The 27,665-nt window shown below is 39.1% G+C and overlaps 6 long non-coding RNA genes across 6 annotated transcripts; all 6 read left to right on the top strand.

Annotated features, from left to right (window-relative positions):
• The first annotated feature begins 4,941 nt into the window (after window positions 1–4,941).
• LOC125384121 lies at window positions 4,942–6,876 on the top strand. Its single transcript, XR_007222945.1, has 3 exons — window positions 4,942–5,000; window positions 5,707–5,829; window positions 6,814–6,876. It is a non-coding gene; the product is annotated as an uncharacterized LOC125384121 (long non-coding RNA).
• A 2,082-nt stretch (window positions 6,877–8,958) lies between these two features.
• LOC125384120 lies at window positions 8,959–10,893 on the top strand. Its single transcript, XR_007222944.1, has 3 exons — window positions 8,959–9,017; window positions 9,724–9,846; window positions 10,831–10,893. It is a non-coding gene; the product is annotated as an uncharacterized LOC125384120 (long non-coding RNA).
• Window positions 10,894–13,429: 2,536 nt separating this feature from the next.
• On the top strand, window positions 13,430–15,364 carry LOC125384119. Its single transcript, XR_007222943.1, has 3 exons — window positions 13,430–13,488; window positions 14,195–14,317; window positions 15,302–15,364. It is a non-coding gene; the product is annotated as an uncharacterized LOC125384119 (long non-coding RNA).
• Window positions 15,365–17,446: 2,082 nt separating this feature from the next.
• Window positions 17,447–19,381, top strand: LOC125384118. The gene is made up of 3 exons (XR_007222942.1): window positions 17,447–17,505; window positions 18,212–18,334; window positions 19,319–19,381. It is a non-coding gene; the product is annotated as an uncharacterized LOC125384118 (long non-coding RNA).
• A 2,082-nt stretch (window positions 19,382–21,463) lies between these two features.
• Window positions 21,464–23,398, top strand: LOC125384117. The gene is made up of 3 exons (XR_007222941.1): window positions 21,464–21,522; window positions 22,229–22,351; window positions 23,336–23,398. It is a non-coding gene; the product is annotated as an uncharacterized LOC125384117 (long non-coding RNA).
• Window positions 23,399–25,480: 2,082 nt separating this feature from the next.
• On the top strand, window positions 25,481–27,415 carry LOC125384115. Its single transcript, XR_007222939.1, has 3 exons — window positions 25,481–25,539; window positions 26,246–26,368; window positions 27,353–27,415. It is a non-coding gene; the product is annotated as an uncharacterized LOC125384115 (long non-coding RNA).
• Window positions 27,416–27,665: the final 250 nt, after the last annotated feature.

Here is a 27,665-nt window from a genome sequence, read left to right as displayed (position 1 = left end):
TACCTTTCACTTTTTGTTTTCAGGGTACTCTTATCCTCCTCAGGGGTGTTTTCCTTCCTTGGCCTTAATAGACGGTACGGTTCACTTGTCAGTGTTTGAACTTGCTGGACACCAGCCACCCCTACACTGCACACTTTCTTGTGGAGCTCAGTTGTCAACCTGACAGTTTTTGGCACTTTAAAGTTGCTTTGCTTTTCACTGGTGAATTTTTTGCCTGAATTCCAAGCTTTATGTCCCATTCTAAAAGATGTTATCGAATTCCTTCGATGTCTCCCCATGTTTCAAGAGTAGGTTCAAGATGTTGACACTATGAATTTTTCTTTGGAATGAAAGCATCAACATTGGTTCTTGACCTCCCATAGTTAAAATACCAAATATGGACCTGTCATTTATATATTGGCCTATGTAAACAAGGCAGGGGTACCAGTTCCAGCAAGCTCACTGAGTCCAGCTTCTTTTATGACTTAAGCTTATTAGTGTCACAACCAAATTCCATGTTATGTACCAGACTTTGCTATCCTCAGTTGTTATCAGCAAAGGTCAGCAAACAACTTACCATTAATAAATTAAAAATATGAAAGCCTAATTTGCTTTGAATTTCCAAGTATTGTCTATCATACGGGGTCGAAAAGATACTTTTGGGGGGATATGTTCGAAGCAGCGTCTGGCAACCATGGAATTGACCTGTGAACCCATCCTTGTGTGAAACAAGAATAAACAATAAAGGCCTGTGTACTGTCATAGAAAGTTCTTTATTAAAACAGAAGTTCATTTTGTAATCAGTTGACAAAATCTAAATAATTTAACCCTCACAGCTCTTTTGGTACATCAGATATGTGTATATGGGTGTCATATAGACCTGTCAGATAGGAAAAAGTATTGAACTTGAAACAATTTCCATTTGTTTCCAAGAAGCTACATCTATTTACAATGAATACATCACAAATTTGACAAGTGCAGTTTTAGACAGTTGTGTCTGTAGGGTAAGTGCATATTTCAGCATTTCCTAATTTATATGTTTTTCTGTATATCTATTGCCATGGAGACCTTTTGGGATAATTGTAGAGGCAAATTTGAACGCAAAATGGGTGAAGCGAGTGGGAAATGGGGTTGTAAGGAATGGTTGGGCTGCCGTGATAAGCAGGGCTATGGTCGTTGCTTCTTTTTGTGGCCGTCAAAGGCGCGGACAGAGGAGAGAGCTCACAGAATAGCCCTCTGCATTGTGCATAAATGCCTTCCAGATGGTTTTAGCAACACTGACAACTTTGGCAACAAAGTTGAAGTGAGCCATCTCTGTCATAACGCCTCTTGTGTGAATGTTGAGCATTTGAAAGTAGAGTCCCATGAAATTAACATGGAGAGACTTCACTGTCGACAACAGGGCTTGTGCACCAAAAGTCATAAACCCTACTGTTTGGTGTAAGTTATGTATCTGATCATTATATCTTTCTGTTTGGGGCAATTTTTAAGATGGATTATCCTATTTTGGGTGTAAATTTCTCAAATATGCATTTCTTTTCAATAACATGTCTTTCGAATAATGAACTTTTCTACAATGATGGAGTTTGAATAGTTCTAACTTTTTCCTTGCACGGCGGTCCTTACTTTTCTGTGATTTCTTGTATGTTTTAGCTTTAAGTACTTTATTATGACTTTTGCTTATCTCATCATCTATTTTTCCTTTTGCAGTGACAGCACAGCCAAGCCCTAATCGAAGATTGCGAATTGACTTTACCGGACTCTGGCAGTTGACGCTATGAACAGCACTGTGAGCTCTACCTTGGAAGTTACGAGCAAAGGTGGTATCGCGAGGTAATGACCGGCGCAATGCCTTGTTTGTTGCCTCACACTTTTGACTATTGAGGTTGAATTGCGTCTTTTCGATCATGTTCGGGCCGAGACGAAAATCAGTGCATTTTCTCAAATTTTGAAAGTTAGTTTCATTGTTTCCAATTTTGAAGTTTTTATCTAAATATTTACTTTGCAATAACCAATTTTTCTTCTCCCCCTTGCAAACAAATGACTGCCTTCTACATTTTCTGTGATCACCCATGTAACAGTTTGCAATAGCATCAGAAGTACATGAAAGAGATGTCTTCAACTTTGTCAGGTTACCTGCATGACTTGAGTAAGCAGCTGAGAACTCAGCTGCACATCTGGATGCACAGTCTAAAGAAAATGTATTTGCCAAACTTTGTTTGTCTTTTTTGGTTCTAGCAGGCATCATATCCACAACAAATTTAGAATTTTTAATAAACTTTCTATGGCTGGCCGAGAGATGCCGTGTATCGAGAAAAGTTTGTGGGGAAACATCCATATCACCTGCTTCATACATTTCAGAGAGAGCTGTGTGAGCTGCACTGTCAGCATCTGTTGTCAAAAATTCTACCTCAATTTGATCTTTCTTTAAGTCCCTGAAACACTCTGCAGCTAACTGTTTTTCATTACCAATTGATTCTGACATGTGCAAATCAGATGTGCAGTCTGGGTTGTTGACACAAGAAATGTTGTCAACTAAACTGTGCTTTGAACAGAGCTTTGATTTTGTGTTTAAAGCCAAAATTTGATGATCACTAGTTTGGTTCTCAGTGGCCACATAGGTTACCTGAGTGGCTGGCTGAAAAGGGGTTTTCCCAACACCTGAACAAAGTGGATTGTTGTACATTGCATCAGTTGATAAACTAATGTTATTTAAATTTGTTCCCCTGTATTTATTTATTTCCCTTATTTCCACCCTCCTGGCTCTCATATCCTTTGTGTTCTGAGATTTTATATTATCACAAACTCTGTTCGCAGCTTTCTGCATCCCTGAATGGGATGGTGGAGGTATATCGGCACTCATGCACAGGACACGGAAACTCTCACTTCCAATGGGACATTTTGAGAGGCCTATCTGAAGTCCAGTATTGGCAGTGGAAGATCGACGTCCCCTTCTCATTCCACTACCCTCTACCTCCTTGTACAGTTTATGGTACTCTGACAGGTATGTACAGTCAGTGCATTTAAGTCTCTCTATCCAGTTAAGTCCCCACTGCTGTTCATTGTCTATGTCCATGACAATGTCCCCCTTACACATAGGCGAAGTCTTGGCGTGCTGGCGGAATGCCTCATTGTACAGTTTGTCAGTCTCTCCAACATGCAACAGGTGGTAAACATCAGCAGCAGTCCTGCAGATTAAAGAAAACCCATTGACTACTTTGAAAACTTCTAAATAAGCCTTTTAAGTATGTGATAGTGTTCGACATTTCTGAATTATCTCCCCTGGCAGATCAAATGCATATTCTATTTCTATCCCCCTCAAGCCCTTAATTAGGGTGTAACAACACTGTTTTTTATATGGTATTGAACAAACCACTCATATATGTATGAGAATTTGATCCCTTGCTGTACCTAATAACTGAAAACTGTCCATTATATTAAACTTTTATTAAGTGATCTCGTTAAAGGACAAATACTTGAACTTGGTAAGTTTATCCACCCATATCATTTAGCAGTGAGCATCTTGTATTCCCTACAAGTATTTCAAAGTCTAGGCCAAAGGAATAAATAGTTTAAAGTGTTATTACCTTTCACTTTTTGTTTTCAGGGTACTCTTATCCTCCTCAGGGGTGTTTTCCTTCCTTGGCCTTAATAGACGGTACGGTTCACTTGTCAGTGTTTGAACTTGCTGGACACCAGCCACCCCTACACTGCACACTTTCTTGTGGAGCTCAGTTGTCAACCTGACAGTTTTTGGCACTTTAAAGTTGCTTTGCTTTTCACTGGTGAATTTTTTGCCTGAATTCCAAGCTTTATGTCCCATTCTAAAAGATGTTATCGAATTCCTTCGATGTCTCCCCATGTTTCAAGAGTAGGTTCAAGATGTTGACACTATGAATTTTTCTTTGGAATGAAAGCATCAACATTGGTTCTTGACCTCCCATAGTTAAAATACCAAATATGGACCTGTCATTTATATATTGGCCTATGTAAACAAGGCAGGGGTACCAGTTCCAGCAAGCTCACTGAGTCCAGCTTCTTTTATGACTTAAGCTTATTAGTGTCACAACCAAATTCCATGTTATGTACCAGACTTTGCTATCCTCAGTTGTTATCAGCAAAGGTCAGCAAACAACTTACCATTAATAAATTAAAAATATGAAAGCCTAATTTGCTTTGAATTTCCAAGTATTGTCTATCATACGGGGTCGAAAAGATACTTTTGGGGGGATATGTTCGAAGCAGCGTCTGGCAACCATGGAATTGACCTGTGAACCCATCCTTGTGTGAAACAAGAATAAACAATAAAGGCCTGTGTACTGTCATAGAAAGTTCTTTATTAAAACAGAAGTTCATTTTGTAATCAGTTGACAAAATCTAAATAATTTAACCCTCACAGCTCTTTTGGTACATCAGATATGTGTATATGGGTGTCATATAGACCTGTCAGATAGGAAAAAGTATTGAACTTGAAACAATTTCCATTTGTTTCCAAGAAGCTACATCTATTTACAATGAATACATCACAAATTTGACAAGTGCAGTTTTAGACAGTTGTGTCTACAGGTTCTACTACACTAAATCAGAACTGGTTGTGACAGTGCGGTTTTCGTAGGGAGCCTTCAGTACAGATCAAGAGACATATGCAGGCTGTGATTGGATGATATTGTGTAAGATTTTTATGTCTTTTAAATGCACATCCATCCAGTAATTAAAACTGCCCATATTTTTCAATATTTGGTGCTGACTTTTTGAACAAGATGACTTGTGCTTTATGTGAGCACAGATATTTTCAAGCAGGTGATATTTGGTGCGGAACTGGGGTTGGTGTGTTCAGCTTCCTGTACTCGGAAAAGGAGCTGGGTAAACTAGCCAAAATTTGTGTTTTTATTGCAGCTTTAAGGCCAGACTGTGCACATATGTAAATGTTATGGCTGTTGAATGCCTAGTTGTTTTTTAAAAAGCTATAACGTTACTATAGAAGTCTATGGGAAAACATTTGGTTGTGTGTAACCTGTAGGGTAAGTGCATATTTCAGCATTTCCTAATTTATATGTTTTTCTGTATATCTATTGCCATGGAGACCTTTTGGGATAATTGTAGAGGCAAATTTGAACGCAAAATGGGTGAAGCGAGTGGGAAATGGGGTTGTAAGGAATGGTTGGGCTGCCGTGATAAGCAGGGCTATGGTCGTTGCTTCTTTTTGTGGCCGTCAAAGGCGCGGACAGAGGAGAGAGCTCACAGAATAGCCCTCTGCATTGTGCATAAATGCCTTCCAGATGGTTTTAGCAACACTGACAACTTTGGCAACAAAGTTGAAGTGAGCCATCTCTGTCATAACGCCTCTTGTGTGAATGTTGAGCATTTGAAAGTAGAGTCCCATGAAATTAACATGGAGAGACTTCACTGTCGACAACAGGGCTTGTGCACCAAAAGTCATAAACCCTACTGTTTGGTGTAAGTTATGTATCTGATCATTATATCTTTCTGTTTGGGGCAATTTTTAAGATGGATTATCCTATTTTGGGTGTAAATTTCTCAAATATGCATTTCTTTTCAATAACATGTCTTTCGAATAATGAACTTTTCTACAATGATGGAGTTTGAATAGTTCTAACTTTTTCCTTGCACGGCGGTCCTTACTTTTCTGTGATTTCTTGTATGTTTTAGCTTTAAGTACTTTATTATGACTTTTGCTTATCTCATCATCTATTTTTCCTTTTGCAGTGACAGCACAGCCAAGCCCTAATCGAAGATTGCGAATTGACTTTACCGGACTCTGGCAGTTGACGCTATGAACAGCACTGTGAGCTCTACCTTGGAAGTTACGAGCAAAGGTGGTATCGCGAGGTAATGACCGGCGCAATGCCTTGTTTGTTGCCTCACACTTTTGACTATTGAGGTTGAATTGCGTCTTTTCGATCATGTTCGGGCCGAGACGAAAATCAGTGCATTTTCTCAAATTTTGAAAGTTAGTTTCATTGTTTCCAATTTTGAAGTTTTTATCTAAATATTTACTTTGCAATAACCAATTTTTCTTCTCCCCCTTGCAAACAAATGACTGCCTTCTACATTTTCTGTGATCACCCATGTAACAGTTTGCAATAGCATCAGAAGTACATGAAAGAGATGTCTTCAACTTTGTCAGGTTACCTGCATGACTTGAGTAAGCAGCTGAGAACTCAGCTGCACATCTGGATGCACAGTCTAAAGAAAATGTATTTGCCAAACTTTGTTTGTCTTTTTTGGTTCTAGCAGGCATCATATCCACAACAAATTTAGAATTTTTAATAAACTTTCTATGGCTGGCCGAGAGATGCCGTGTATCGAGAAAAGTTTGTGGGGAAACATCCATATCACCTGCTTCATACATTTCAGAGAGAGCTGTGTGAGCTGCACTGTCAGCATCTGTTGTCAAAAATTCTACCTCAATTTGATCTTTCTTTAAGTCCCTGAAACACTCTGCAGCTAACTGTTTTTCATTACCAATTGATTCTGACATGTGCAAATCAGATGTGCAGTCTGGGTTGTTGACACAAGAAATGTTGTCAACTAAACTGTGCTTTGAACAGAGCTTTGATTTTGTGTTTAAAGCCAAAATTTGATGATCACTAGTTTGGTTCTCAGTGGCCACATAGGTTACCTGAGTGGCTGGCTGAAAAGGGGTTTTCCCAACACCTGAACAAAGTGGATTGTTGTACATTGCATCAGTTGATAAACTAATGTTATTTAAATTTGTTCCCCTGTATTTATTTATTTCCCTTATTTCCACCCTCCTGGCTCTCATATCCTTTGTGTTCTGAGATTTTATATTATCACAAACTCTGTTCGCAGCTTTCTGCATCCCTGAATGGGATGGTGGAGGTATATCGGCACTCATGCACAGGACACGGAAACTCTCACTTCCAATGGGACATTTTGAGAGGCCTATCTGAAGTCCAGTATTGGCAGTGGAAGATCGACGTCCCCTTCTCATTCCACTACCCTCTACCTCCTTGTACAGTTTATGGTACTCTGACAGGTATGTACAGTCAGTGCATTTAAGTCTCTCTATCCAGTTAAGTCCCCACTGCTGTTCATTGTCTATGTCCATGACAATGTCCCCCTTACACATAGGCGAAGTCTTGGCGTGCTGGCGGAATGCCTCATTGTACAGTTTGTCAGTCTCTCCAACATGCAACAGGTGGTAAACATCAGCAGCAGTCCTGCAGATTAAAGAAAACCCATTGACTACTTTGAAAACTTCTAAATAAGCCTTTTAAGTATGTGATAGTGTTCGACATTTCTGAATTATCTCCCCTGGCAGATCAAATGCATATTCTATTTCTATCCCCCTCAAGCCCTTAATTAGGGTGTAACAACACTGTTTTTTATATGGTATTGAACAAACCACTCATATATGTATGAGAATTTGATCCCTTGCTGTACCTAATAACTGAAAACTGTCCATTATATTAAACTTTTATTAAGTGATCTCGTTAAAGGACAAATACTTGAACTTGGTAAGTTTATCCACCCATATCATTTAGCAGTGAGCATCTTGTATTCCCTACAAGTATTTCAAAGTCTAGGCCAAAGGAATAAATAGTTTAAAGTGTTATTACCTTTCACTTTTTGTTTTCAGGGTACTCTTATCCTCCTCAGGGGTGTTTTCCTTCCTTGGCCTTAATAGACGGTACGGTTCACTTGTCAGTGTTTGAACTTGCTGGACACCAGCCACCCCTACACTGCACACTTTCTTGTGGAGCTCAGTTGTCAACCTGACAGTTTTTGGCACTTTAAAGTTGCTTTGCTTTTCACTGGTGAATTTTTTGCCTGAATTCCAAGCTTTATGTCCCATTCTAAAAGATGTTATCGAATTCCTTCGATGTCTCCCCATGTTTCAAGAGTAGGTTCAAGATGTTGACACTATGAATTTTTCTTTGGAATGAAAGCATCAACATTGGTTCTTGACCTCCCATAGTTAAAATACCAAATATGGACCTGTCATTTATATATTGGCCTATGTAAACAAGGCAGGGGTACCAGTTCCAGCAAGCTCACTGAGTCCAGCTTCTTTTATGACTTAAGCTTATTAGTGTCACAACCAAATTCCATGTTATGTACCAGACTTTGCTATCCTCAGTTGTTATCAGCAAAGGTCAGCAAACAACTTACCATTAATAAATTAAAAATATGAAAGCCTAATTTGCTTTGAATTTCCAAGTATTGTCTATCATACGGGGTCGAAAAGATACTTTTGGGGGGATATGTTCGAAGCAGCGTCTGGCAACCATGGAATTGACCTGTGAACCCATCCTTGTGTGAAACAAGAATAAACAATAAAGGCCTGTGTACTGTCATAGAAAGTTCTTTATTAAAACAGAAGTTCATTTTGTAATCAGTTGACAAAATCTAAATAATTTAACCCTCACAGCTCTTTTGGTACATCAGATATGTGTATATGGGTGTCATATAGACCTGTCAGATAGGAAAAAGTATTGAACTTGAAACAATTTCCATTTGTTTCCAAGAAGCTACATCTATTTACAATGAATACATCACAAATTTGACAAGTGCAGTTTTAGACAGTTGTGTCTACAGGTTCTACTACACTAAATCAGAACTGGTTGTGACAGTGCGGTTTTCGTAGGGAGCCTTCAGTACAGATCAAGAGACATATGCAGGCTGTGATTGGATGATATTGTGTAAGATTTTTATGTCTTTTAAATGCACATCCATCCAGTAATTAAAACTGCCCATATTTTTCAATATTTGGTGCTGACTTTTTGAACAAGATGACTTGTGCTTTATGTGAGCACAGATATTTTCAAGCAGGTGATATTTGGTGCGGAACTGGGGTTGGTGTGTTCAGCTTCCTGTACTCGGAAAAGGAGCTGGGTAAACTAGCCAAAATTTGTGTTTTTATTGCAGCTTTAAGGCCAGACTGTGCACATATGTAAATGTTATGGCTGTTGAATGCCTAGTTGTTTTTTAAAAAGCTATAACGTTACTATAGAAGTCTATGGGAAAACATTTGGTTGTGTGTAACCTGTAGGGTAAGTGCATATTTCAGCATTTCCTAATTTATATGTTTTTCTGTATATCTATTGCCATGGAGACCTTTTGGGATAATTGTAGAGGCAAATTTGAACGCAAAATGGGTGAAGCGAGTGGGAAATGGGGTTGTAAGGAATGGTTGGGCTGCCGTGATAAGCAGGGCTATGGTCGTTGCTTCTTTTTGTGGCCGTCAAAGGCGCGGACAGAGGAGAGAGCTCACAGAATAGCCCTCTGCATTGTGCATAAATGCCTTCCAGATGGTTTTAGCAACACTGACAACTTTGGCAACAAAGTTGAAGTGAGCCATCTCTGTCATAACGCCTCTTGTGTGAATGTTGAGCATTTGAAAGTAGAGTCCCATGAAATTAACATGGAGAGACTTCACTGTCGACAACAGGGCTTGTGCACCAAAAGTCATAAACCCTACTGTTTGGTGTAAGTTATGTATCTGATCATTATATCTTTCTGTTTGGGGCAATTTTTAAGATGGATTATCCTATTTTGGGTGTAAATTTCTCAAATATGCATTTCTTTTCAATAACATGTCTTTCGAATAATGAACTTTTCTACAATGATGGAGTTTGAATAGTTCTAACTTTTTCCTTGCACGGCGGTCCTTACTTTTCTGTGATTTCTTGTATGTTTTAGCTTTAAGTACTTTATTATGACTTTTGCTTATCTCATCATCTATTTTTCCTTTTGCAGTGACAGCACAGCCAAGCCCTAATCGAAGATTGCGAATTGACTTTACCGGACTCTGGCAGTTGACGCTATGAACAGCACTGTGAGCTCTACCTTGGAAGTTACGAGCAAAGGTGGTATCGCGAGGTAATGACCGGCGCAATGCCTTGTTTGTTGCCTCACACTTTTGACTATTGAGGTTGAATTGCGTCTTTTCGATCATGTTCGGGCCGAGACGAAAATCAGTGCATTTTCTCAAATTTTGAAAGTTAGTTTCATTGTTTCCAATTTTGAAGTTTTTATCTAAATATTTACTTTGCAATAACCAATTTTTCTTCTCCCCCTTGCAAACAAATGACTGCCTTCTACATTTTCTGTGATCACCCATGTAACAGTTTGCAATAGCATCAGAAGTACATGAAAGAGATGTCTTCAACTTTGTCAGGTTACCTGCATGACTTGAGTAAGCAGCTGAGAACTCAGCTGCACATCTGGATGCACAGTCTAAAGAAAATGTATTTGCCAAACTTTGTTTGTCTTTTTTGGTTCTAGCAGGCATCATATCCACAACAAATTTAGAATTTTTAATAAACTTTCTATGGCTGGCCGAGAGATGCCGTGTATCGAGAAAAGTTTGTGGGGAAACATCCATATCACCTGCTTCATACATTTCAGAGAGAGCTGTGTGAGCTGCACTGTCAGCATCTGTTGTCAAAAATTCTACCTCAATTTGATCTTTCTTTAAGTCCCTGAAACACTCTGCAGCTAACTGTTTTTCATTACCAATTGATTCTGACATGTGCAAATCAGATGTGCAGTCTGGGTTGTTGACACAAGAAATGTTGTCAACTAAACTGTGCTTTGAACAGAGCTTTGATTTTGTGTTTAAAGCCAAAATTTGATGATCACTAGTTTGGTTCTCAGTGGCCACATAGGTTACCTGAGTGGCTGGCTGAAAAGGGGTTTTCCCAACACCTGAACAAAGTGGATTGTTGTACATTGCATCAGTTGATAAACTAATGTTATTTAAATTTGTTCCCCTGTATTTATTTATTTCCCTTATTTCCACCCTCCTGGCTCTCATATCCTTTGTGTTCTGAGATTTTATATTATCACAAACTCTGTTCGCAGCTTTCTGCATCCCTGAATGGGATGGTGGAGGTATATCGGCACTCATGCACAGGACACGGAAACTCTCACTTCCAATGGGACATTTTGAGAGGCCTATCTGAAGTCCAGTATTGGCAGTGGAAGATCGACGTCCCCTTCTCATTCCACTACCCTCTACCTCCTTGTACAGTTTATGGTACTCTGACAGGTATGTACAGTCAGTGCATTTAAGTCTCTCTATCCAGTTAAGTCCCCACTGCTGTTCATTGTCTATGTCCATGACAATGTCCCCCTTACACATAGGCGAAGTCTTGGCGTGCTGGCGGAATGCCTCATTGTACAGTTTGTCAGTCTCTCCAACATGCAACAGGTGGTAAACATCAGCAGCAGTCCTGCAGATTAAAGAAAACCCATTGACTACTTTGAAAACTTCTAAATAAGCCTTTTAAGTATGTGATAGTGTTCGACATTTCTGAATTATCTCCCCTGGCAGATCAAATGCATATTCTATTTCTATCCCCCTCAAGCCCTTAATTAGGGTGTAACAACACTGTTTTTTATATGGTATTGAACAAACCACTCATATATGTATGAGAATTTGATCCCTTGCTGTACCTAATAACTGAAAACTGTCCATTATATTAAACTTTTATTAAGTGATCTCGTTAAAGGACAAATACTTGAACTTGGTAAGTTTATCCACCCATATCATTTAGCAGTGAGCATCTTGTATTCCCTACAAGTATTTCAAAGTCTAGGCCAAAGGAATAAATAGTTTAAAGTGTTATTACCTTTCACTTTTTGTTTTCAGGGTACTCTTATCCTCCTCAGGGGTGTTTTCCTTCCTTGGCCTTAATAGACGGTACGGTTCACTTGTCAGTGTTTGAACTTGCTGGACACCAGCCACCCCTACACTGCACACTTTCTTGTGGAGCTCAGTTGTCAACCTGACAGTTTTTGGCACTTTAAAGTTGCTTTGCTTTTCACTGGTGAATTTTTTGCCTGAATTCCAAGCTTTATGTCCCATTCTAAAAGATGTTATCGAATTCCTTCGATGTCTCCCCATGTTTCAAGAGTAGGTTCAAGATGTTGACACTATGAATTTTTCTTTGGAATGAAAGCATCAACATTGGTTCTTGACCTCCCATAGTTAAAATACCAAATATGGACCTGTCATTTATATATTGGCCTATGTAAACAAGGCAGGGGTACCAGTTCCAGCAAGCTCACTGAGTCCAGCTTCTTTTATGACTTAAGCTTATTAGTGTCACAACCAAATTCCATGTTATGTACCAGACTTTGCTATCCTCAGTTGTTATCAGCAAAGGTCAGCAAACAACTTACCATTAATAAATTAAAAATATGAAAGCCTAATTTGCTTTGAATTTCCAAGTATTGTCTATCATACGGGGTCGAAAAGATACTTTTGGGGGGATATGTTCGAAGCAGCGTCTGGCAACCATGGAATTGACCTGTGAACCCATCCTTGTGTGAAACAAGAATAAACAATAAAGGCCTGTGTACTGTCATAGAAAGTTCTTTATTAAAACAGAAGTTCATTTTGTAATCAGTTGACAAAATCTAAATAATTTAACCCTCACAGCTCTTTTGGTACATCAGATATGTGTATATGGGTGTCATATAGACCTGTCAGATAGGAAAAAGTATTGAACTTGAAACAATTTCCATTTGTTTCCAAGAAGCTACATCTATTTACAATGAATACATCACAAATTTGACAAGTGCAGTTTTAGACAGTTGTGTCTACAGGTTCTACTACACTAAATCAGAACTGGTTGTGACAGTGCGGTTTTCGTAGGGAGCCTTCAGTACAGATCAAGAGACATATGCAGGCTGTGATTGGATGATATTGTGTAAGATTTTTATGTCTTTTAAATGCACATCCATCCAGTAATTAAAACTGCCCATATTTTTCAATATTTGGTGCTGACTTTTTGAACAAGATGACTTGTGCTTTATGTGAGCACAGATATTTTCAAGCAGGTGATATTTGGTGCGGAACTGGGGTTGGTGTGTTCAGCTTCCTGTACTCGGAAAAGGAGCTGGGTAAACTAGCCAAAATTTGTGTTTTTATTGCAGCTTTAAGGCCAGACTGTGCACATATGTAAATGTTATGGCTGTTGAATGCCTAGTTGTTTTTTAAAAAGCTATAACGTTACTATAGAAGTCTATGGGAAAACATTTGGTTGTGTGTAACCTACAGGTTCTACTACACTAAATCAGAACTGGTTGTGACAGTGCGGTTTTCGTAGGGAGCCTTCAGTACAGATCAAGAGACATATGCAGGCTGTGATTGGATGATATTGTGTAAGATTTTTATGTCTTTTAAATGCACATCCATCCAGTAATTAAAACTGCCCATATTTTTCAATATTTGGTGCTGACTTTTTGAACAAGATGACTTGTGCTTTATGTGAGCACAGATATTTTCAAGCAGGTGATATTTGGTGCGGAACTGGGGTTGGTGTGTTCAGCTTCCTGTACTCGGAAAAGGAGCTGGGTAAACTAGCCAAAATTTGTGTTTTTATTGCAGCTTTAAGGCCAGACTGTGCACATATGTAAATGTTATGGCTGTTGAATGCCTAGTTGTTTTTTAAAAAGCTATAACGTTACTATAGAAGTCTATGGGAAAACATTTGGTTGTGTGTAACCTGTAGGGTAAGTGCATATTTCAGCATTTCCTAATTTATATGTTTTTCTGTATATCTATTGCCATGGAGACCTTTTGGGATAATTGTAGAGGCAAATTTGAACGCAAAATGGGTGAAGCGAGTGGGAAATGGGGTTGTAAGGAATGGTTGGGCTGCCGTGATAAGCAGGGCTATGGTCGTTGCTTCTTTTTGTGGCCGTCAAAGGCGCGGACAGAGGAGAGAGCTCACAGAATAGCCCTCTGCATTGTGCATAAATGCCTTCCAGATGGTTTTAGCAACACTGACAACTTTGGCAACAAAGTTGAAGTGAGCCATCTCTGTCATAACGCCTCTTGTGTGAATGTTGAGCATTTGAAAGTAGAGTCCCATGAAATTAACATGGAGAGACTTCACTGTCGACAACAGGGCTTGTGCACCAAAAGTCATAAACCCTACTGTTTGGTGTAAGTTATGTATCTGATCATTATATCTTTCTGTTTGGGGCAATTTTTAAGATGGATTATCCTATTTTGGGTGTAAATTTCTCAAATATGCATTTCTTTTCAATAACATGTCTTTCGAATAATGAACTTTTCTACAATGATGGAGTTTGAATAGTTCTAACTTTTTCCTTGCACGGCGGTCCTTACTTTTCTGTGATTTCTTGTATGTTTTAGCTTTAAGTACTTTATTATGACTTTTGCTTATCTCATCATCTATTTTTCCTTTTGCAGTGACAGCACAGCCAAGCCCTAATCGAAGATTGCGAATTGACTTTACCGGACTCTGGCAGTTGACGCTATGAACAGCACTGTGAGCTCTACCTTGGAAGTTACGAGCAAAGGTGGTATCGCGAGGTAATGACCGGCGCAATGCCTTGTTTGTTGCCTCACACTTTTGACTATTGAGGTTGAATTGCGTCTTTTCGATCATGTTCGGGCCGAGACGAAAATCAGTGCATTTTCTCAAATTTTGAAAGTTAGTTTCATTGTTTCCAATTTTGAAGTTTTTATCTAAATATTTACTTTGCAATAACCAATTTTTCTTCTCCCCCTTGCAAACAAATGACTGCCTTCTACATTTTCTGTGATCACCCATGTAACAGTTTGCAATAGCATCAGAAGTACATGAAAGAGATGTCTTCAACTTTGTCAGGTTACCTGCATGACTTGAGTAAGCAGCTGAGAACTCAGCTGCACATCTGGATGCACAGTCTAAAGAAAATGTATTTGCCAAACTTTGTTTGTCTTTTTTGGTTCTAGCAGGCATCATATCCACAACAAATTTAGAATTTTTAATAAACTTTCTATGGCTGGCCGAGAGATGCCGTGTATCGAGAAAAGTTTGTGGGGAAACATCCATATCACCTGCTTCATACATTTCAGAGAGAGCTGTGTGAGCTGCACTGTCAGCATCTGTTGTCAAAAATTCTACCTCAATTTGATCTTTCTTTAAGTCCCTGAAACACTCTGCAGCTAACTGTTTTTCATTACCAATTGATTCTGACATGTGCAAATCAGATGTGCAGTCTGGGTTGTTGACACAAGAAATGTTGTCAACTAAACTGTGCTTTGAACAGAGCTTTGATTTTGTGTTTAAAGCCAAAATTTGATGATCACTAGTTTGGTTCTCAGTGGCCACATAGGTTACCTGAGTGGCTGGCTGAAAAGGGGTTTTCCCAACACCTGAACAAAGTGGATTGTTGTACATTGCATCAGTTGATAAACTAATGTTATTTAAATTTGTTCCCCTGTATTTATTTATTTCCCTTATTTCCACCCTCCTGGCTCTCATATCCTTTGTGTTCTGAGATTTTATATTATCACAAACTCTGTTCGCAGCTTTCTGCATCCCTGAATGGGATGGTGGAGGTATATCGGCACTCATGCACAGGACACGGAAACTCTCACTTCCAATGGGACATTTTGAGAGGCCTATCTGAAGTCCAGTATTGGCAGTGGAAGATCGACGTCCCCTTCTCATTCCACTACCCTCTACCTCCTTGTACAGTTTATGGTACTCTGACAGGTATGTACAGTCAGTGCATTTAAGTCTCTCTATCCAGTTAAGTCCCCACTGCTGTTCATTGTCTATGTCCATGACAATGTCCCCCTTACACATAGGCGAAGTCTTGGCGTGCTGGCGGAATGCCTCATTGTACAGTTTGTCAGTCTCTCCAACATGCAACAGGTGGTAAACATCAGCAGCAGTCCTGCAGATTAAAGAAAACCCATTGACTACTTTGAAAACTTCTAAATAAGCCTTTTAAGTATGTGATAGTGTTCGACATTTCTGAATTATCTCCCCTGGCAGATCAAATGCATATTCTATTTCTATCCCCCTCAAGCCCTTAATTAGGGTGTAACAACACTGTTTTTTATATGGTATTGAACAAACCACTCATATATGTATGAGAATTTGATCCCTTGCTGTACCTAATAACTGAAAACTGTCCATTATATTAAACTTTTATTAAGTGATCTCGTTAAAGGACAAATACTTGAACTTGGTAAGTTTATCCACCCATATCATTTAGCAGTGAGCATCTTGTATTCCCTACAAGTATTTCAAAGTCTAGGCCAAAGGAATAAATAGTTTAAAGTGTTATTACCTTTCACTTTTTGTTTTCAGGGTACTCTTATCCTCCTCAGGGGTGTTTTCCTTCCTTGGCCTTAATAGACGGTACGGTTCACTTGTCAGTGTTTGAACTTGCTGGACACCAGCCACCCCTACACTGCACACTTTCTTGTGGAGCTCAGTTGTCAACCTGACAGTTTTTGGCACTTTAAAGTTGCTTTGCTTTTCACTGGTGAATTTTTTGCCTGAATTCCAAGCTTTATGTCCCATTCTAAAAGATGTTATCGAATTCCTTCGATGTCTCCCCATGTTTCAAGAGTAGGTTCAAGATGTTGACACTATGAATTTTTCTTTGGAATGAAAGCATCAACATTGGTTCTTGACCTCCCATAGTTAAAATACCAAATATGGACCTGTCATTTATATATTGGCCTATGTAAACAAGGCAGGGGTACCAGTTCCAGCAAGCTCACTGAGTCCAGCTTCTTTTATGACTTAAGCTTATTAGTGTCACAACCAAATTCCATGTTATGTACCAGACTTTGCTATCCTCAGTTGTTATCAGCAAAGGTCAGCAAACAACTTACCATTAATAAATTAAAAATATGAAAGCCTAATTTGCTTTGAATTTCCAAGTATTGTCTATCATACGGGGTCGAAAAGATACTTTTGGGGGGATATGTTCGAAGCAGCGTCTGGCAACCATGGAATTGACCTGTGAACCCATCCTTGTGTGAAACAAGAATAAACAATAAAGGCCTGTGTACTGTCATAGAAAGTTCTTTATTAAAACAGAAGTTCATTTTGTAATCAGTTGACAAAATCTAAATAATTTAACCCTCACAGCTCTTTTGGTACATCAGATATGTGTATATGGGTGTCATATAGACCTGTCAGATAGGAAAAAGTATTGAACTTGAAACAATTTCCATTTGTTTCCAAGAAGCTACATCTATTTACAATGAATACATCACAAATTTGACAAGTGCAGTTTTAGACAGTTGTGTCTACAGGTTCTACTACACTAAATCAGAACTGGTTGTGACAGTGCGGTTTTCGTAGGGAGCCTTCAGTACAGATCAAGAGACATATGCAGGCTGTGATTGGATGATATTGTGTAAGATTTTTATGTCTTTTAAATGCACATCCATCCAGTAATTAAAACTGCCCATATTTTTCAATATTTGGTGCTGACTTTTTGAACAAGATGACTTGTGCTTTATGTGAGCACAGATATTTTCAAGCAGGTGATATTTGGTGCGGAACTGGGGTTGGTGTGTTCAGCTTCCTGTACTCGGAAAAGGAGCTGGGTAAACTAGCCAAAATTTGTGTTTTTATTGCAGCTTTAAGGCCAGACTGTGCACATATGTAAATGTTATGGCTGTTGAATGCCTAGTTGTTTTTTAAAAAGCTATAACGTTACTATAGAAGTCTATGGGAAAACATTTGGTTGTGTGTAACCTGTAGGGTAAGTGCATATTTCAGCATTTCCTAATTTATATGTTTTTCTGTATATCTATTGCCATGGAGACCTTTTGGGATAATTGTAGAGGCAAATTTGAACGCAAAATGGGTGAAGCGAGTGGGAAATGGGGTTGTAAGGAATGGTTGGGCTGCCGTGATAAGCAGGGCTATGGTCGTTGCTTCTTTTTGTGGCCGTCAAAGGCGCGGACAGAGGAGAGAGCTCACAGAATAGCCCTCTGCATTGTGCATAAATGCCTTCCAGATGGTTTTAGCAACACTGACAACTTTGGCAACAAAGTTGAAGTGAGCCATCTCTGTCATAACGCCTCTTGTGTGAATGTTGAGCATTTGAAAGTAGAGTCCCATGAAATTAACATGGAGAGACTTCACTGTCGACAACAGGGCTTGTGCACCAAAAGTCATAAACCCTACTGTTTGGTGTAAGTTATGTATCTGATCATTATATCTTTCTGTTTGGGGCAATTTTTAAGATGGATTATCCTATTTTGGGTGTAAATTTCTCAAATATGCATTTCTTTTCAATAACATGTCTTTCGAATAATGAACTTTTCTACAATGATGGAGTTTGAATAGTTCTAACTTTTTCCTTGCACGGCGGTCCTTACTTTTCTGTGATTTCTTGTATGTTTTAGCTTTAAGTACTTTATTATGACTTTTGCTTATCTCATCATCTATTTTTCCTTTTGCAGTGACAGCACAGCCAAGCCCTAATCGAAGATTGCGAATTGACTTTACCGGACTCTGGCAGTTGACGCTATGAACAGCACTGTGAGCTCTACCTTGGAAGTTACGAGCAAAGGTGGTATCGCGAGGTAATGACCGGCGCAATGCCTTGTTTGTTGCCTCACACTTTTGACTATTGAGGTTGAATTGCGTCTTTTCGATCATGTTCGGGCCGAGACGAAAATCAGTGCATTTTCTCAAATTTTGAAAGTTAGTTTCATTGTTTCCAATTTTGAAGTTTTTATCTAAATATTTACTTTGCAATAACCAATTTTTCTTCTCCCCCTTGCAAACAAATGACTGCCTTCTACATTTTCTGTGATCACCCATGTAACAGTTTGCAATAGCATCAGAAGTACATGAAAGAGATGTCTTCAACTTTGTCAGGTTACCTGCATGACTTGAGTAAGCAGCTGAGAACTCAGCTGCACATCTGGATGCACAGTCTAAAGAAAATGTATTTGCCAAACTTTGTTTGTCTTTTTTGGTTCTAGCAGGCATCATATCCACAACAAATTTAGAATTTTTAATAAACTTTCTATGGCTGGCCGAGAGATGCCGTGTATCGAGAAAAGTTTGTGGGGAAACATCCATATCACCTGCTTCATACATTTCAGAGAGAGCTGTGTGAGCTGCACTGTCAGCATCTGTTGTCAAAAATTCTACCTCAATTTGATCTTTCTTTAAGTCCCTGAAACACTCTGCAGCTAACTGTTTTTCATTACCAATTGATTCTGACATGTGCAAATCAGATGTGCAGTCTGGGTTGTTGACACAAGAAATGTTGTCAACTAAACTGTGCTTTGAACAGAGCTTTGATTTTGTGTTTAAAGCCAAAATTTGATGATCACTAGTTTGGTTCTCAGTGGCCACATAGGTTACCTGAGTGGCTGGCTGAAAAGGGGTTTTCCCAACACCTGAACAAAGTGGATTGTTGTACATTGCATCAGTTGATAAACTAATGTTATTTAAATTTGTTCCCCTGTATTTATTTATTTCCCTTATTTCCACCCTCCTGGCTCTCATATCCTTTGTGTTCTGAGATTTTATATTATCACAAACTCTGTTCGCAGCTTTCTGCATCCCTGAATGGGATGGTGGAGGTATATCGGCACTCATGCACAGGACACGGAAACTCTCACTTCCAATGGGACATTTTGAGAGGCCTATCTGAAGTCCAGTATTGGCAGTGGAAGATCGACGTCCCCTTCTCATTCCACTACCCTCTACCTCCTTGTACAGTTTATGGTACTCTGACAGGTATGTACAGTCAGTGCATTTAAGTCTCTCTATCCAGTTAAGTCCCCACTGCTGTTCATTGTCTATGTCCATGACAATGTCCCCCTTACACATAGGCGAAGTCTTGGCGTGCTGGCGGAATGCCTCATTGTACAGTTTGTCAGTCTCTCCAACATGCAACAGGTGGTAAACATCAGCAGCAGTCCTGCAGATTAAAGAAAACCCATTGACTACTTTGAAAACTTCTAAATAAGCCTTTTAAGTATGTGATAGTGTTCGACATTTCTGAATTATCTCCCCTGGCAGATCAAATGCATATTCTATTTCTATCCCCCTCAAGCCCTTAATTAGGGTGTAACAACACTGTTTTTTATATGGTATTGAACAAACCACTCATATATGTATGAGAATTTGATCCCTTGCTGTACCTAATAACTGAAAACTGTCCATTATATTAAACTTTTATTAAGTGATCTCGTTAAAGGACAAATACTTGAACTTGGTAAGTTTATCCACCCATATCATTTAGCAGTGAGCATCTTGTATTCCCTACAAGTATTTCAAAGTCTAGGCCAAAGGAATAAATAGTTTAAAGTGTTATTACCTTTCACTTTTTGTTTTCAGGGTACTCTTATCCTCCTCAGGGGTGTTTTCCTTCCTTGGCCTTAATAGACGGTACGGTTCACTTGTCAGTGTTTGAACTTGCTGGACACCAGCCACCCCTACACTGCACACTTTCTTGTGGAGCTCAGTTGTCAACCTGACAGTTTTTGGCACTTTAAAGTTGCTTTGCTTTTCACTGGTGAATTTTTTGCCTGAATTCCAAGCTTTATGTCCCATTCTAAAAGATGTTATCGAATTCCTTCGATGTCTCCCCATGTTTCAAGAGTAGGTTCAAGATGTTGACACTATGAATTTTTCTTTGGAATGAAAGCATCAACATTGGTTCTTGACCTCCCATAGTTAAAATACCAAATATGGACCTGTCATTTATATATTGGCCTATGTAAACAAGGCAGGGGTACCAGTTCCAGCAAGCTCACTGAGTCCAGCTTCTTTTATGACTTAAGCTTATTAGTGTCACAACCAAATTCCATGTTATGTACCAGACTTTGCTATCCTCAGTTGTTATCAGCAAAGGTCAGCAAACAACTTACCATTAATAAATTAAAAATATGAAAGCCTAATTTGCTTTGAATTTCCAAGTATTGTCTATCATACGGGGTCGAAAAGATACTTTTGGGGGGATATGTTCGAAGCAGCGTCTGGCAACCATGGAATTGACCTGTGAACCCATCCTTGTGTGAAACAAGAATAAACAATAAAGGCCTGTGTACTGTCATAGAAAGTTCTTTATTAAAACAGAAGTTCATTTTGTAATCAGTTGACAAAATCTAAATAATTTAACCCTCACAGCTCTTTTGGTACATCAGATATGTGTATATGGGTGTCATATAGACCTGTCAGATAGGAAAAAGTATTGAACTTGAAACAATTTCCATTTGTTTCCAAGAAGCTACATCTATTTACAATGAATACATCACAAATTTGACAAGTGCAGTTTTAGACAGTTGTGTCTACAGGTTCTACTACACTAAATCAGAACTGGTTGTGACAGTGCGGTTTTCGTAGGGAGCCTTCAGTACAGATCAAGAGACATATGCAGGCTGTGATTGGATGATATTGTGTAAGATTTTTATGTCTTTTAAATGCACATCCATCCAGTAATTAAAACTGCCCATATTTTTCAATATTTGGTGCTGACTTTTTGAACAAGATGACTTGTGCTTTATGTGAGCACAGATATTTTCAAGCAGGTGATATTTGGTGCGGAACTGGGGTTGGTGTGTTCAGCTTCCTGTACTCGGAAAAGGAGCTGGGTAAACTAGCCAAAATTTGTGTTTTTATTGCAGCTTTAAGGCCAGACTGTGCACATATGTAAATGTTATGGCTGTTGAATGCCTAGTTGTTTTTTAAAAAGCTATAACGTTACTATAGAAGTCTATGGGAAAACATTTGGTTGTGTGTAACCTGTAGGGTAAGTGCATATTTCAGCATTTCCTAATTTATATGTTTTTCTGTATATCTATTGCCATGGAGACCTTTTGGGATAATTGTAGAGGCAAATTTGAACGCAAAATGGGTGAAGCGAGTGGGAAATGGGGTTGTAAGGAATGGTTGGGCTGCCGTGATAAGCAGGGCTATGGTCGTTGCTTCTTTTTGTGGCCGTCAAAGGCGCGGACAGAGGAGAGAGCTCACAGAATAGCCCTCTGCATTGTGCATAAATGCCTTCCAGATGGTTTTAGCAACACTGACAACTTTGGCAACAAAGTTGAAGTGAGCCATCTCTGTCATAACGCCTCTTGTGTGAATGTTGAGCATTTGAAAGTAGAGTCCCATGAAATTAACATGGAGAGACTTCACTGTCGACAACAGGGCTTGTGCACCAAAAGTCATAAACCCTACTGTTTGGTGTAAGTTATGTATCTGATCATTATATCTTTCTGTTTGGGGCAATTTTTAAGATGGATTATCCTATTTTGGGTGTAAATTTCTCAAATATGCATTTCTTTTCAATAACATGTCTTTCGAATAATGAACTTTTCTACAATGATGGAGTTTGAATAGTTCTAACTTTTTCCTTGCACGGCGGTCCTTACTTTTCTGTGATTTCTTGTATGTTTTAGCTTTAAGTACTTTATTATGACTTTTGCTTATCTCATCATCTATTTTTCCTTTTGCAGTGACAGCACAGCCAAGCCCTAATCGAAGATTGCGAATTGACTTTACCGGACTCTGGCAGTTGACGCTATGAACAGCACTGTGAGCTCTACCTTGGAAGTTACGAGCAAAGGTGGTATCGCGAGGTAATGACCGGCGCAATGCCTTGTTTGTTGCCTCACACTTTTGACTATTGAGGTTGAATTGCGTCTTTTCGATCATGTTCGGGCCGAGACGAAAATCAGTGCATTTTCTCAAATTTTGAAAGTTAGTTTCATTGTTTCCAATTTTGAAGTTTTTATCTAAATATTTACTTTGCAATAACCAATTTTTCTTCTCCCCCTTGCAAACAAATGACTGCCTTCTACATTTTCTGTGATCACCCATGTAACAGTTTGCAATAGCATCAGAAGTACATGAAAGAGATGTCTTCAACTTTGTCAGGTTACCTGCATGACTTGAGTAAGCAGCTGAGAACTCAGCTGCACATCTGGATGCACAGTCTAAAGAAAATGTATTTGCCAAACTTTGTTTGTCTTTTTTGGTTCTAGCAGGCATCATATCCACAACAAATTTAGAATTTTTAATAAACTTTCTATGGCTGGCCGAGAGATGCCGTGTATCGAGAAAAGTTTGTGGGGAAACATCCATATCACCTGCTTCATACATTTCAGAGAGAGCTGTGTGAGCTGCACTGTCAGCATCTGTTGTCAAAAATTCTACCTCAATTTGATCTTTCTTTAAGTCCCTGAAACACTCTGCAGCTAACTGTTTTTCATTACCAATTGATTCTGACATGTGCAAATCAGATGTGCAGTCTGGGTTGTTGACACAAGAAATGTTGTCAACTAAACTGTGCTTTGAACAGAGCTTTGATTTTGTGTTTAAAGCCAAAATTTGATGATCACTAGTTTGGTTCTCAGTGGCCACATAGGTTACCTGAGTGGCTGGCTGAAAAGGGGTTTTCCCAACACCTGAACAAAGTGGATTGTTGTACATTGCATCAGTTGATAAACTAATGTTATTTAAATTTGTTCCCCTGTATTTATTTATTTCCCTTATTTCCACCCTCCTGGCTCTCATATCCTTTGTGTTCTGAGATTTTATATTATCACAAACTCTGTTCGCAGCTTTCTGCATCCCTGAATGGGATGGTGGAGGTATATCGGCACTCATGCACAGGACACGGAAACTCTCACTTCCAATGGGACATTTTGAGAGGCCTATCTGAAGTCCAGTATTGGCAGTGGAAGATCGACGTCCCCTTCTCATTCCACTACCCTCTACCTCCTTGTACAGTTTATGGTACTCTGACAGGTATGTACAGTCAGTGCATTTAAGTCTCTCTATCCAGTTAAGTCCCCACTGCTGTTCATTGTCTATGTCCATGACAATGTCCCCCTTACACATAGGCGAAGTCTTGGCGTGCTGGCGGAATGCCTCATTGTACAGTTTGTCAGTCTCTCCAACATGCAACAGGTGGTAAACATCAGCAGCAGTCCTGCAGATTAAAGAAAACCCATTGACTACTTTGAAAACTTCTAAATAAGCCTTTTAAGTATGTGATAGTGTTCGACATTTCTGAATTATCTCCCCTGGCAGATCAAATGCATATTCTATTTCTATCCCCCTCAAGCCCTTAATTAGGGTGTAACAACACTGTTTTTTATATGGTATTGAACAAACCACTCATATATGTATGAGAATTTGATCCCTTGCTGTACCTAATAACTGAAAACTGTCCATTATATTAAACTTTTATTAAGTGATCTCGTTAAAGGACAAATACTTGAACTTGGTAAGTTTATCCACCCATATCATTTAGCAGTGAGCATCTTGTATTCCCTACAAGTATTTCAAAGTCTAGGCCAAAGGAATAAATAGTTTAAAGTGTTATTACCTTTCACTTTTTGTTTTCAGGGTACTCTTATCCTCCTCAGGGGTGTTTTCCTTCCTTGGCCTTAATAGACGGTACGGTTCACTTGTCAGTGTTTGAACTTGCTGGACACCAGCCACCCCTACACTGCACACTTTCTTGTGGAGCTCAGTTGTCAACCTGACAGTTTTTGGCACTTTAAAGTTGCTTTGCTTTTCACTGGTGAATTTTTTGCCTGAATTCCAAGCTTTATGTCCCATTCTAAAAGATGTTATCGAATTCCTTCGATGTCTCCCCATGTTTCAAGAGTAGGTTCAAGATGTTGACACTATGAATTTTTCTTTGGAATGAAAGCATCAACATTGGTTCTTGACCTCCCATAGTTAAAATACCAAATATGGACCTGTCATTTATATATTGGCCTATGTAAACAAGGCAGGGGTACCAGTTCCAGCAAGCTCACTGAGTCCAGCTTCTTTTATGACTTAAGCTTATTAGTGTCACAACCAAATTCCATGTTATGTACCAGACTTTGCTATCCTCAGTTGTTATCAGCAAAGGTCAGCAAACAACTTACCATTAATAAATTAAAAATATGAAAGCCTAATTTGCTTTGAATTTCCAAGTATTGTCTATCATACGGGGTCGAAAAGATACTTTTGGGGGGATATGTTCGAAGCAGCGTCTGGCAACCATGGAATTGACCTGTGAACCCATCCTTGTGTGAAACAAGAATAAACAATAAAGGCCTGTGTACTGTCATAGAAAGTTCTTTATTAAAACAGAAGTTCATTTTGTAATCAGTTGACAAAATCTAAATAATTTAACCCTCACAGCTCTTTTGGTACATCAGATATGTGTATATGGGTGTCATATAGACCTGTCAGATAGGAAAAAGTATTGAACTTGAAACAATTTCCATTTGTTTCCAAGAAGCTACATCTATTTACAATGAATACATCACAAATTTGACAAGTGCAGTTTTAGACAGTTGTGTCTACAGGTTCTACTACACTAAATCAGAACTGGTTGTGACAGTGCGGTTTTCGTAGGGAGCCTTCAGTACAGATCAAGAGACATATGCAGGCTGTGATTGGATGATATTGTGTAAGATTTTTATGTCTTTTAAATGCACATCCATCCAGTAATTAAAACTGCCCATATTTTTCAATATTTGGTGCTGACTTTTTGAACAAGATGACTTGTGCTTTATGTGAGCACAGATATTTTCAAGCAGGTGATATTTGGTGCGGAACTGGGGTTGGTGTGTTCAGCTTCCTGTACTCGGAAAAGGAGCTGGGTAAACTAGCCAAAATTTGTGTTTTTATTGCAGCTTTAAGGCCAGACTGTGCACATATGTAAATGTTATGGCTGTTGAATGCCTAGTTGTTTTTTAAAAAGCTATAACGTTACTATAGAAGTCTATGGGAAAACATTTGGTTGTGTGTAACCTGTAGGGTAAGTGCATATTTCAGCATTTCCTAATTTATATGTTTTTCTGTATATCTATTGCCATGGAGACCTTTTGGGATAATTGTAGAGGCAAATTTGAACGCAAAATGGGTGAAGCGAGTGGGAAATGGGGTTGTAAGGAATGGTTGGGCTGCCGTGATAAGCAGGGCTATGGTCGTTGCTTCTTTTTGTGGCCGTCAAAGGCGCGGACAGAGGAGAGAGCTCACAGAATAGCCCTCTGCATTGTGCATAAATGCCTTCCAGATGGTTTTAGCAACACTGACAACTTTGGCAACAAAGTTGAAGTGAGCCATCTCTGTCATAACGCCTCTTGTGTGAATGTTGAGCATTTGAAAGTAGAGTCCCATGAAATTAACATGGAGAGACTTCACTGTCGACAACAGGGCTTGTGCACCAAAAGTCATAAACCCTACTGTTTGGTGTAAGTTATGTATCTGATCATTATATCTTTCTGTTTGGGGCAATTTTTAAGATGGATTATCCTATTTTGGGTGTAAATTTCTCAAATATGCATTTCTTTTCAATAACATGTCTTTCGAATAATGAACTTTTCTACAATGATGGAGTTTGAATAGTTCTAACTTTTTCCTTGCACGGCGGTCCTTACTTTTCTGTGATTTCTTGTATGTTTTAGCTTTAAGTACTTTATTATGACTTTTGCTTATCTCATCATCTATTTTTCCTTTTGCAGTGACAGCACAGCCAAGCCCTAATCGAAGATTGCGAATTGACTTTACCGGACTCTGGCAGTTGACGCTATGAACAGCACTGTGAGCTCTACCTTGGAAGTTACGAGCAAAGGTGGTATCGCGAGGTAATGACCGGCGCAATGCCTTGTTTGTTGCCTCACACTTTTGACTATTGAGGTTGAATTGCGTCTTTTCGATCATGTTCGGGCCGAGACGAAAATCAGTGCATTTTCTCAAATTTTGAAAGTTAGTTTCATTGTTTCCAATTTTGAAGTTTTTATCTAAATATTTACTTTGCAATAACCAATTTTTCTTCTCCCCCTTGCAAACAAATGACTGCCTTCTACATTTTCTGTGATCACCCATGTAACAGTTTGCAATAGCATCAGAAGTACATGAAAGAGATGTCTTCAACTTTGTCAGGTTACCTGCATGACTTGAGTAAGCAGCTGAGAACTCAGCTGCACATCTGGATGCACAGTCTAAAGAAAATGTATTTGCCAAACTTTGTTTGTCTTTTTTGGTTCTAGCAGGCATCATATCCACAACAAATTTAGAATTTTTAATAAACTTTCTATGGCTGGCCGAGAGATGCCGTGTATCGAGAAAAGTTTGTGGGGAAACATCCATATCACCTGCTTCATACATTTCAGAGAGAGCTGTGTGAGCTGCACTGTCAGCATCTGTTGTCAAAAATTCTACCTCAATTTGATCTTTCTTTAAGTCCCTGAAACACTCTGCAGCTAACTGTTTTTCATTACCAATTGATTCTGACATGTGCAAATCAGATGTGCAGTCTGGGTTGTTGACACAAGAAATGTTGTCAACTAAACTGTGCTTTGAACAGAGCTTTGATTTTGTGTTTAAAGCCAAAATTTGATGATCACTAGTTTGGTTCTCAGTGGCCACATAGGTTACCTGAGTGGCTGGCTGAAAAGGGGTTTTCCCAACACCTGAACAAAGTGGATTGTTGTACATTGCATCAGTTGATAAACTAATGTTATTTAAATTTGTTCCCCTGTATTTATTTATTTCCCTTATTTCCACCCTCCTGGCTCTCATATCCTTTGTGTTCTGAGATTTTATATTATCACAAACTCTGTTCGCAGCTTTCTGCATCCCTGAATGGGATGGTGGAGGTATATCGGCACTCATGCACAGGACACGGAAACTCTCACTTCCAATGGGACATTTTGAGAGGCCTATCTGAAGTCCAGTATTGGCAGTGGAAGATCGACGTCCCCTTCTCATTCCACTACCCTCTACCTCCTTGTACAGTTTATGGTACTCTGACAGGTATGTACAGTCAGTGCATTTAAGTCTCTCTATCCAGTTAAGTCCCCACTGCTGTTCATTGTCTATGTCCATGACAATGTCCCCCTTACACATAGGCGAAGTCTTGGCGTGCTGGCGGAATGCCTC

Source organism: Haliotis rufescens, unplaced genomic scaffold, assembly GCF_023055435.1.
Source record: "Haliotis rufescens isolate VD_foot unplaced genomic scaffold, xgHalRufe1.0.p SCAF_269, whole genome shotgun sequence".
Classification (NCBI taxonomy): domain Eukaryota; kingdom Metazoa; phylum Mollusca; class Gastropoda; order Lepetellida; family Haliotidae; genus Haliotis; species Haliotis rufescens.
The sequence above is the reverse complement of the archived record's forward strand: the minus strand, read 5'-3'. Positions and strand labels throughout refer to the sequence as shown.